Raw genomic sequence first — 12,589 nt, 5'->3', positions numbered from 1 at the left:
TCTCCAAAGGCAGAGAATCTGAACTGAATTCTGTCACTAGCTCCTTTTCCAAGCTCCAGCCTTCTGCTTTCTCTGATGTCAGGAGGGGCATTGGATTCTGATTACTGAATTGTAAATTATAGTATGTTTATAGTAAATGGAGACAGTAAAGCTGTACCTTCGAAGTTTGAAAAGATGTTAACAAATCTAAATATGAGAAATTTTTAGCTCTTTCAAAAAAGGAGGGACTTTTACTTTCAAAGTAGGTATTTGGAATCCCAATTCCGTGGAGCCATCCTGTTTCATGGGATTATATAACCCCCTTGAATTCAAAACATGCACTTTCCTGAGCCAGGTACCATATCTTTTGTTCAGTTCTCTAAAGGGTCTGTAATTGTTGAAAGGTTCAGAAACACTGCCTCAGAGGCAGCTAGGAGGGTGCTGTCTTTTGTCTAGGATTTTGGCTTGTTTCTTATCCTGTGTGTGTGTGTGTGCACGTGTGTTTGGTTTTGAGTTTTCTTAGAGTTTCATTGGTGTTCCTCTATGAGACGTTTTCTAAGATGATGACCCAATTTGAGGTTAAAGATACCTGAGGACTGAATTCTTAACTCTAATTGTTTTAGGTCCTGTAGAAAGTTTTTCCATTGAAATTCCACGGTGACTTCCTGTGCAAGGCAATGTTGGACTGCGAAAGAACCTTGGGGGAGGGGGGATGAAGAGATAGAAAATTAAATACATAGGGTATACAATCACTTTTGTATCTTTCCTTAAATGTGCCTGAGGTAACTGATTTTCTTCTGGTTTTCTATTAAGATTGTTGCCTTCATGGAAGAGGTACGTAGATCAAATGATACCCAGAGTAAGGATTCGAGACTGAAGGTGACCAACTGAGGCCAGGACTGGGAGACAGGGCTTTGCCCTCCCACACTGCTATCCTTGATCACAGCATCTCTATTCCCTTGGATGCTGAAGTCCTGAAACTGGATAGGGAAGAGAATGCACCTCCTCTTCTTTAAGAGAATGATTTTTCACCAACTCATTCTCTGAAGCCAAAGGCCTCACTATTTTTTGACACTCCAGGCTCTGTCCTGCTATGGGACCTCTTGCATTTATTCCCTTTGTCTAGAACACTTATCCCTCAGAAAGTGGCACAGCTCATTCACATCTTTCAAATAAGGACACAGAAGTCACTTGCTGAAGGAGTTCTTCCCTGGATGTCCTAGTATGTTGAAGTTTCTCTTACATTTTATATTCCTCTTCCCTGATTTATTTTTTTCTTTAGCATATATCATTATTTTCTCTATTCTACATTTCATGTATTCAGGTGTTATCTAGAAGAACTTTGACTCCACTAGAATGTAAACTCCGTGAAGGCATGAATGTTTTGTTCAATACTAAACTAATAGCACATAGAACACTGTCTGACTCACTGTAGACAATCAATCAATCGTCTTTGAATGAATAATACCAAGAGATCCAGGGATAAAACTTGCCTTTAAAAAGAATACTGTATGACCTTTAAATCTGCTATCAGGCAGGCTGGTTTAAGTGGTCCCATAGCCCCTCTGTCTGTATTTATCAAAGCACTTGTTACTCACATACCATAATCTTTAAGTTGGCTGTTTGTCTCACCAGGTTAAATTCTGCCAGAGAGGGTGGATTATGTCTTTAACTCTGACAGGAAGCCTAGAGCCTATAGCAGATACTCAGTAAATACGAAAAAGAATGAGTGAATGAAAAAAATACAAAAACATGCTAAGAATAGCCATTGAGGCAGATGTGAATATCCCATCAAAGGATAGATAAGTCCTTGGTAAAATACATCCCCATTTGTTTTGATTTAAGAAATTCCTTGGAGAGGAGCTGCACAGAGTAGGGAAGAAACTGTGGTCTCTGAAAAAATCTCTGTAAGCACAATTAGGCAGGACAGACAAATCACCTTGGATCAGGCTCAGACTGAAGTGCCCAGGGTGCAGAATGAAGGTGGGGGCCATGAGAGGAGTGAGTGAGAGGTGGAAGTAGAAGTTCAGGTGATTTGATGGGCGTAAACCATCTTGGAGCAGTTTTCTGAGCTGTGGTAAGTAACAAGGGTAAGAATCTTAAGACAAACAGTGGCGGTGATTCCAGGGTGGTTTCCTGATGGGTGCTGATTTCCACAGTGGTTTTAACCTTTAGCATAAAGGTTTGGATATTCCATCTTTCACATCCACAAAGTGATCACAACCCCAGTGGAATATAACTTCCAGGTCTGAATCCATTGCTTTGGGTTAATGAGGCATACAGACAAGAGACCTATGAAGGTTAATTTTTCAGATTTTTCAGTCTCATCTCCATCAGACCTTGAGCCCTGATACATTGTGGTTGGTACATTCACTCAAACTAGTGTATTCTGTAGCCTTAGCCATCATCTAACCCAGCCTTACAAACAGTCTTGCAAAACTGTTATTTTTTAACCAAAATTTCATAGTGATTTTATCATAAAAGTATACCCACAATTAGCACATCTACTTTCCCCCAATCTCCCCAGCATTATTATTTATATCTTTGCAAATGGCATTTCCTTTAGAAAATATGAAGCTATCTATCACTTTCCTTCTATAAAATTATCCCTTGCGTTTAAAAAACCTAACACCTTGCATCCTGCTATCTTGGAAAGAAAATATCCGCATAACCAAAGCTGATCAAGATTTAGAAATCAAAAGCTTTCCACATCAATCAAGAAGTCTCTGGTCCAATACAGAAGGGTTTGTGTTTCTTTTCCTTCATTGTTTTTTTCTAAGCTTTCTCTTTTCATTAAATCACAATGCCAGACAAAGTCAGGGTCATGCTGTGCCCATCACTGTGGCTTATAGATCAAACGAAAGCTGGTATTAATCATCTTGCTTGATTTTGGAATCTATTAATTTCCAAGAACAGAACCCCAGTGACACAAGTCTTTTATTCTGTGATCTTATGTGGTGTCATTTCTCTTTTCTTCTCTTAGAGTAAACCTTAGAAAATGTTAGTTATGTGAAACCATTTTAAAGTCAACCATTATCTTTTCACTGGCCAATTAGATATAAGTTTGGTTTAAGAAAACTGTACTTTGCTTCTATTTTCCTCAGGAATCCTTAAAAAATACTTGGTGGTTGGGCATGGTGGCTCACGCCTGTAATCTCAGCACTTTGGGAGGCCAAGGCGGGTGGATCATGAGGTCAGGAGATGGAGACCATCCTGGCTAACACGGTGAAACCCCGTCTCTACTAAAAATACAAAAACAAAATTAGCTGGGCGTGGTGGCGGGCGCCTGCAGTCCCAGCTACTCGGGAGGCTGAGGCAGGAGAACGGTGTGAACCCTGGAGGTGGAGCTTGCAGTGAGCCAAGATCCTGCCACTGCACTCCAGCCTGGGTGACAGAGGGAGACTCCATCTCAAAAAAACAAAACAAACAAACAAACAAAAACATATATATATTTGGTACTCCAGGTCTAGGCCTACAATGAGAGGTAAACTTGAGTCTATTTTCTCCTTATTATAAAGGATTTTATGAAGAATAATCCAAGATCTATTCTCAAGTCTGCAGTTCACAATCTTTTGGTAAGATAATTATTTTTTCTAAGTTCTTCATGATCTTGAAGTTATGAAAAGAAAGTAGTGCAGAAAATAAAATCCCTGAGGTACTAAAATCCATAGGAGAAATTCTATACATTATAGACTCTGCATAAATATTGTTCAGTAAATCAGTGAAGCTGAGAAAGGGGCATACTCTACATCCTTGGCCTTTTCCTAGAGTAAAGAGGATGGTGTAGGAACTGGGGAATGTTACCAGATATGGCCTCACTACCTCTTGATTGGAACCACTGTATAGGTAGAGTAATACCGGGTCCTTCTGTTAAAGCTTTTTTTTCTGGGTAGTATATTGTCAGTGTATTCTTTGGTAATGAAATCTGTACCCTCTTACTTGGTTCCATATAACACTGTTAAGTTAAATACTGAATCAGAAAATATGACTCAAATGTTTTTTCATTATGAGGTTAATACAACTCTTAGAACTAAATAAGGGCTGGAAAAAGAGATCAGACGTTTTTAACCAGGATAATGAGCCTGCCAGCAATCCTCTGTGCATATGATACTATATAAATTCTAATTGATGAAAGAATTGATTTCTCTTTTGTAGTTATCTATGAAAAAAATAGCTTTGTACTCACTGCAAGTTTGTTGTTTGTTGAGGTAAGCAAGTGGTAGAAGGACAACATTAATCTTATTTTGCACCTGGTTTTCACTTCAACTTTTCTCTGCCTCTTCATTTACTGTTATGTTTAATACTAGCTTCTGTTTTTAGCCTGTGGGAGAGGGGAGAAGTGTAAAAGATACTTATAACATCTGTAGCAATGGACGGAAGAATGAATAATAATAGGAAATGTCTACAACGTACCATCTGATATAAACACAGATGTGTGTTTTCTTTAAACACAAGAATCGTGTACCGTAAAGAGAAGATTTACAACACTCTATAGAAAGTCAAGAGCCCATTCTTGAGTGGTTCTTAATTAACAAGAAGCAATGCTCCCTGTTAGTTGTCAATTTATTTATAGAACTACAGTGGTAGGTACTGCTCATTTCTCCTATAAATTATGAATGTAGATATCAAAGTGCTCTCCAAGAACAAAGGAGATACTGGATGAATTCTTTCCTATCAAATATTACATTTTTTATACCTAGTACAGTAAATTCAAAATTAGAATATTCTGTGTTTCCTCCAAAATCTTGTCATGGAGTTTGAAACCTTCAAAGAAAGTTTAATAAAAAATGAAGGACATTAAGCAGTTTTTATAACGTTATATAATTTTAATCCTTAACTACACAATAACCTCTATATAACAAGAGAAGAAGACTATCTGTAAAACCAACAAATAACTCATAGAGAAGATTGCCTTTTTTTTTTTGTAAGCATTTATATATTTAGTGCCAATAATGAATTTACCAAACCAACTTAGTTTGTGGAGAATAATTCATGTTTTCTTATTAGGCAACCCAGATTTCCTAAATTCAGAGAGATCGTGGCGCATCTTAACAGAATAAAAGGCTCTGATGATGTACCTACCACATCTTTGAGAGGAGGTTGCCATCCAAGTTAGATTATTGCAGAGATGAAAATGAAGATATTATTGTGAATATTGGTATTATTGTGAATATTGGTATGTTGAGACTATCTCAAGGACAATCTGGAGGATATTCATGGGCCACTCAGTATGATGAAATGTCTCGCGAACATGGAAAACAATAAAAAAGAATTATGAAATACCTTCTGTTATGAATGTTCATGAGCTCCATTTAGAAAAGGAAAGAAAAGGCTTGATCCTTTGTGAATAGAATATATGCTTAGGAAGATGCCTAATTTTTAATCACCTCAAAACTTTACCTTTCAGTATAATAAAATGCATTTGTCTAGTTTGTCCACAATAAATTTAATGTTATTTCAAGTTCTCCTTATTTTCTACCTCTCTTTCTACAGAAAATAAATAATAAAATTGCAAAGCACCTTCTAGTTACTCAAGTATATTAGCTTTCCTTAAGAGCCACTATCCCATGCACTATTTGCTTCTGCCATTCTCCCCTGTAACAGATTATAGACATAATTGGAGCTTCATGTTCTGCTCGCCACCTACAGGAGCAATTTCCTGCTCACATGGGAGCACATGAAGTCTGGTAGTACAGAGAGTTCTCATTGAAGTTAGAGATATCCAACAATGGTAACAATCAGGCACTAGGCCTCTAACCTATTGACCTCCTGCTTTTTGTTGGATCTGGGCTCCAACTCTTTGACTGTCTTCAAGGTTGTGCCTCATTTGGCAGATACCTGCTAACTATGTGCTTATTTGAAATATTCAGGATTGAGCTGTAAAACTGACTTTACATAGGTTGAATTGTTTTCTTTTGCTCACAGTAAAAAAAAAAAAAAAAAAAAAGAACTGAAACAAAATCCAACACAACTGGGTTTCATACACAGAATCCATTTCTCCTGTTTCTGCAAAGATTTATTTTTCATTGTTTGAATAACTTTGACAAATGAGCACTGGAGGAAAAGTGCTGACAATTTCAACTTTATTAGTTCAAATGTTTTCTCAATTTTGTAAACTTACAAAGCTTATCTAGAAGAGAAATGATGCAAGACAGTTGTTACAGAATAATTACAGATTTACTCTTAGAGGATAGCAAAATTGCTTATGCACTACATTTAATGAATATAAGCTCCTTCTACATCGTATAGTTAAAATAAACCATACACATCTCAGAAATGACAGGATGAGATACACTTGTGCCTACAGGGCTCATCATAACATTGCTCTGCTAGATGAAATGACAGAGAAGGCAAGGATAACAGGATCCCCACATTGTTGCTGAAGAAGGTTGCTTTAATTTGAGTAGGTAGAATTCAGACTTAAAAAGATGGGACAACAACTTCTAAACTGATGGAGGAGCTATAAATATTTGGGAAGCCACAAGCAGAAATTCCCAGCTTTGCAAATAGCTATAAGAAATGGGGGAAGTTGTTTTAAACAAAGATTGTCATCTGACTGCAAATCTGAAAAGACAAGGCAACAAAATATATGCCTATCAGAGGGTGACTACTGCCTGGCCTTGAGGAGTTATCACTGTATGTGTACAGGACAGAAAGGAGGGGAGGTTCTTGTTCTGGTCTCCTCTTCAGCTGGCCATGCAGACCCTTTAGTTTCTCAATTTGTTGTGGCTTTCAAACCTGTTGGACCAGTTGACAGTAAGAAACACAGTTTCTATTACAACCCAGCACATAACTACAAATATGAAACCGTAAAAGTAACCAAAATTAAAGTTTAATAAACTGGCACTTATTTCTTATTTTTAGTATATGCCATGCAGGCACTCTATTTTCTACCTGTGAGATTATCTTCTATTTCTGTAACAATAAGTAATGATTAAATCTGTAATAAAGATGTCTATACATTACAGGTAAAATTAAATACACATACTATATATTTACACATATATAGAGACATACAGATAATATAGAATTAGAATCATACAGATAATATGATATTATCTATTTAAATGAATGTTAATCATGACTCTACAATGGGCTGTGACCACAGTTTAAAAAAAAAAAAAAAAGAAGACACGATGACTCCTTCAACAGCATGAGAAAGCTCTCACAGGAGCTCCACTGCCTCTCACTTCCAAAGGAGCACCTGATGCCTTGCCCACACTCTCTCAGTACCCATACATGCCGTTTGTGCTGGCTTTGTTTACACTTATTACTCTAAGTGTTGTGACATTTTCTCTTTTGTTCATTTTGCATTCTCAGCTTGAGTGAAAATTAGAACAACAGGGGCCATTCCTGCTTGACTCATGTATCTTCTTTCATAGCTCCTCCCAGGATCTAGCACAATGTGTCCCTTCCACTGGACTGTTGATAAATGCCATTGACCGTTAATGCGATTGCATGATAATGCAGAAGTATAATTTGATTAGCTGCAAGGACTTGTAAATGCAGACTTTTTTTTTTCTTAACTAAATAATTTTTTTATTTTTATTTTATTGAATTAATTAATTTATTTTTGAGATGGGGTCTCGCTCTGTCACCCAGGCTGGAGGGCAGTGCTGCAATTTTGGCTCACTGCAACCTCTGCTCCCAGGTTCAAGCAATTCTCCTGCCTCAGCCTCCCTAGTAGCTGGGATTATAGGAGTGCGCCAGCGCAGCTGGCTAATTTTTGTATTTTTGGTAGAGATGGGGTTTCTCCATGCTGGCCAGGCTGGTCTTGAACTCCTGACCTCAGTTGATCCACCTGCCTTGACCTCCCAAAGTGCTGGGATTACAGGCATGAGCCACCACGCCTGGCCAAGAATTTTTGTCTATAAAACAGAAGTAAATATTCAAATGAAAAATACGTACTCTGTCCACCATTTCATTGTTCATTTGTGCCTCAAATATATTTAGTGGTTACTGTTCACCAGAAATTGCTTTAGAAGCTGGGCATATGTAGTCCATGCTCTCAAGTAATGTGGACTACATCACAGGTAATAGGTTTTTCTCAGAACTGCGGTTTATTCAAATGAATTGTCGATGTGTCTAATTTGGATTTGGCTGTTGCAGATTTCTGTGTTTACTTTGTTTCCCTCAATGTCATTATATAATCTAAAATATGACCTGGCTTTAAAAAAAAAATGCTTACCTTACCAAAGGTGCACTCAGTAAATCCCCTTTACTCCCTATCCACTGTAATCTTCGGACTTCAAGTATATAGAATTAGATTAATTATAATCATGAGTTTATGAATACTATCATCATACATCCATTCAAGACTCATCCGTCTGTCTACCTACCTATTGTATCCAAATTGATCTACAGATTTAATATTGTACCAAACATAACAACATACTATAAAGCTATTATAATTAAGGTGGTACTTAAAACTGTCAATGGTTGGCCGGGCGCGGTGGCTCACGCCTGTAATCCCAGCACTTTGGGAGGCTGAGGTGGGCGGATCACGAGGTCAGGAGATCGAGACCACCCTGGCTAATAAGGTGAAACCCTGTCTCTACTAAAAAAAAAATAATAATTTCCGGGTGTGGTGGCAGGCGCTTGTAGTCCCAGCTACACAGGAGGCTGAGGCAGGACTTGCAGTGAGCCAAGATCGTGCCACTGCACTCCAGCCTGGGTGACAGAGCAAGACTCCGTCTCAAAAAAAAAAGAAAAAAAAGTGTCAATGGCCAGGGACACTACTTTATAAATTGACCAGTGGAACAGAAGAGAGGACCTGAGGTAAATTTGTGTACTTTTTTCTTTATGTCAGAGGGGATATTGTAGATCACTGGGGAAAGGAGAGATCATTGAATAAGTTGAGCAAGGAAAAAGTGTGGATCATCAACATTGACTACAGATGGATTAAGCACTTAAATGTCAAAAGCTAAACTTAAAAAATCCTTAGAAGAATACAGGTAAATGTCTTTCTAACCTTAGGTATAGAGAATTTGTTTTGTTTTGTTTCTGAGATGGAGTCTTGCTCTGTCGCCCAGGCTGGAGTGCAGTGGCACAATCTTGGCTTACTGCAACCTCTGCCTCCAGGGTTCAAGCGATTCTCCTGCCTCAGCCTCCCGAGTAGCTGGGACTATAGGTGCATGCCACCACACCTGGCTAATCATTGAATTTTTAGTAGAGATGGGTTTTCACCATATTGGCCAGGCTGGTCTTGAACTCCTGACCTTGTGATCCGCCTGCATCTCCTGATCTCAACCTCCCAAAGTGCTGGGATTATAGGCGTGAGCCACTGTGTCTGGCCGGATTTCTTAAACATGATATAAAAGTACTAATTTTGGGAAGATTAATAAATTTGACTACTCTAAAATTAAGAATTTATGCTGATCAAATCATGTTAAAGAAAAAAAAGACAAGCCAGAAACTTGGTGAAAATGTCTGCAGCACACCTAACTGACAAGAATCAGAATTAAACCACACAAAGTAGAAATGATAAACACCTGTCTTGTCTTCTAGTCTCACCTACTTTACCCTGCTGTTTTATTTTTGACTCTGATTCCCTTATCCAGCCAACAACAAATTGGATATTGTCTGAACAAGTTGCTTAGTTTTACATCTGTTCCATTTCCTTTAGCTAGAATACTTCTGCCACCACCAGCTGGACCACTGACATTCCATATACTTCTCTTATCATTCCCAAGAACTGTCCTTCATGAATTCAACTCATCACTGCTTATTCCCTCAGAGTTCATAGGGAATCAATTTAAATTTGGTTGCTATGTTCTCCTCTTCCTCCTCCCCCTCCTCCCCCTCCCTCTCCTCCTCCTCCTCTTCCCTCTCCTCCTCCTCCTCCTCTTCCCTCTCCTCCTCCTCCTCCTCCTCCTTCTTGCTCTTCTATAGGCTGGTCTTGAACTCCTGGGCTCAAGCCATCCTCCAGCCTCAGCCTCCTCAGTAGCTGGGACTTCAAGCATTCGCCACCATTCCTGGCTTTACATATTCTTTAGAATTGATTTTTTAGACATCCTGTCTACCCTGTTACATTTCAATTTTTCCTAAATATAAGAGCTCTTGTGTTACATTCTGTTTTCATGGTCTTCCTTCTGCCTGGATTTTTTATACTATAGCTTAGCACAATGTTGTGCATGTGTTGGGTTTCTAGTAAGTGAAAGTTTCTTTTATAGACTAACATTGAAAACATAAAGATTTTACTGAGTTTAATCATAAACTCTTCAAAAGTAGAACAAAATGAAGGTGGATTTATCCCAGGAAGTATAAAGAAAGAAAAAGGCAGTAGTTCACACAAATAAATACCTAACAGAGATCTCAGACAAGTTATGCAGACATATGGAAGAAATTTAAAAATATCCATTTACGAAGAAATTGTGAAGTAGGAAGAAAGCTATGTAAATAAGCCAAATTAAGGAAAGATTACATATTAGACTAGAGAAAGACAATAAGCAGCAAGTTTCAGAAAACATTTCAAATGGCAGTAAAATGTTCAAAGAGGCTGGCAACAAATGAAAGTAAATGACTGGACTAATTAGGGTTATAAGCAAGAGATTGTTTGAAGATAAAAACCCAGATGTGCATATGCCTCTTTAGAAAAAGCAGGTGGAGAGCTACCTTTTTAAGACAGCAATTTTCCTGAAACAACAGATGTAGGCAGTTTTTGTTTTTTTTTTTAAAAAAAGTTACCTGCAAGTAAATTAGACAAGGCAGCAATTTCAGATAACCTGAGTTCATGATTTTTATAAGAAAGGAAGAAGCATCACTGATTTAGACATTTAGATGATACGAGTCATAAGAGTTTCAAAAAGATTAGACTATAACATGATGGGAATTGATCCATCAATTAAAGGTTTTATAAGTTGAGCAGTAAATTTAGTCTGGGCATTTAAGATTCTCCAATTTACTTGATTACTCAAAAATATTTGAATAAAAGTAATTATTTGTAAATTAGTACTTCACTGAAACATTACTCTCTAATAGTGAAATACAATAAAATGAGGTTTATCTGCTTTTCAGAGTACAGTTGTTGAGTTACTCAGGCACCAAAAGATCCTAATTATAAAGCTGGTTTACATGTAACGTATGTTCATGACAGAAATCCTGAAGACAGCATTTATTCTGTCTGCACATCGATGTTCCATCAGTCCCACTCAGGTACCTAAGGTCAGCCATGTACTTTGTATGGCAACTTCGACAGCAACATTTACTAGATAGTAATTCCATATCTAGGGCTGCATGAAGTGCTGTCAGATTAGATCAAAGAAAGAAAAATGTTTTCAAAGATTCTGCATGCTGTATGCATGCATGATTGATATAGATGCATCCAGTCATTCATTTAGTCAGCCATGGAAGGCACCTGGGGTAGAGTAAGAAGTATGGTGGCTTTGGAGTCTGAAAATATGGGAACAAGTCCAGGCTCTGTTATGCACTTGCTGGGTGACCTTGGACAAATTGAGACTCTCTCTGAGCCTCATCTGATAAATAAAGGTGGGGAATTAGGGTTGTGGTGGAATATCTCTTCTACAGGGCTATTGTGAGTATCAATTTTGATCATACCTATGAAAACACTTTTTCAATCATTGGCAATCTCTAAAGGAAGAAAGGCCAGAGGATGAGAACTAAGAAGACGTCTCGGATTTAAGAATCAATATATCCCTGATGATGCTGGAAGTGGAAATTTGATTGAGGATGTGATGGATCTGATTGACGAGAAGGTGAGAAAGTGCAGACAGCAAGTGGAGGCAGTTCCCCCCCCCCAAGGAAGTTTCTTGTTTCCAAAAATAGATTAAACTTTTTAAATCAGAGATTATGTCATATATTTTTATGTCTAGCTCCACTCTAACTACATAGAAGAGTATTACGTGCACACAAGCTCTTAAAACACTGGTGAAATAAGTGCTGATGACAAAGGAAAGAACAAAAGAAGACAACAGCTTTAGGTAAAGAAAATTTAAGGAAGTTTTTGTTTTTAGACTTTTCTCGTTTTAAAAATAGGAGGCTGTTGAATATATTAATTGTAAGAGGTCAGAGCGAATAATGTAAGAAAGATGGAAGGTTTGCAGAGATGCAGCCATTATCTCAAATGATGGAGCCAGGCAAGAGGAAGTGGGATCAAGAATACTATGGAGGAAGGCTGTACTGAATGCAACAAGGGAAACTGGCATTAAGACCACATGGAGGAGGCCTTATCTTGGACAGAAAAAGAGAAATTCTGAGTTGTTTCTTGTCGTGAGGAAGAAAGACGACGATGCTCAAGTCAGATGGGTTCTACCTTCCAGGAATGCAAGAGTTAAGCTTTTCCTGCTGAATAGGAGGATGGGTTGGGGTTTCTGATGTGTTTGAATGTTCCATAAGAAGTTAATACGAGATAAGAAATGGATAGTTGAAAAGTACCTGGGGTAGGGATATCAGGATATCAGGAGTGATGAAAAGAGGAGACCGATTGTGAACTACAGCTTAAGAATAGCGGAGTGTGAGGGCGTAGTGGCTAGATATTTAGTTATTTTTAAGTGCATGCAGGGCAAGAAAGGTATGCTGATGCTCCGCCAAATTTTCACCTCACACAGCCTGATGGTGTACTTTTTCTTCTTTCAATGGAAGGAGATAAGCA

The sequence above is a fragment of the Theropithecus gelada genome, chromosome 12, assembly GCF_003255815.1.
Source record: "Theropithecus gelada isolate Dixy chromosome 12, Tgel_1.0, whole genome shotgun sequence".
Classification (NCBI taxonomy): domain Eukaryota; kingdom Metazoa; phylum Chordata; class Mammalia; order Primates; family Cercopithecidae; genus Theropithecus; species Theropithecus gelada.
The sequence above is the reverse complement of the archived record's forward strand: the minus strand, read 5'-3'. Positions refer to the sequence as shown.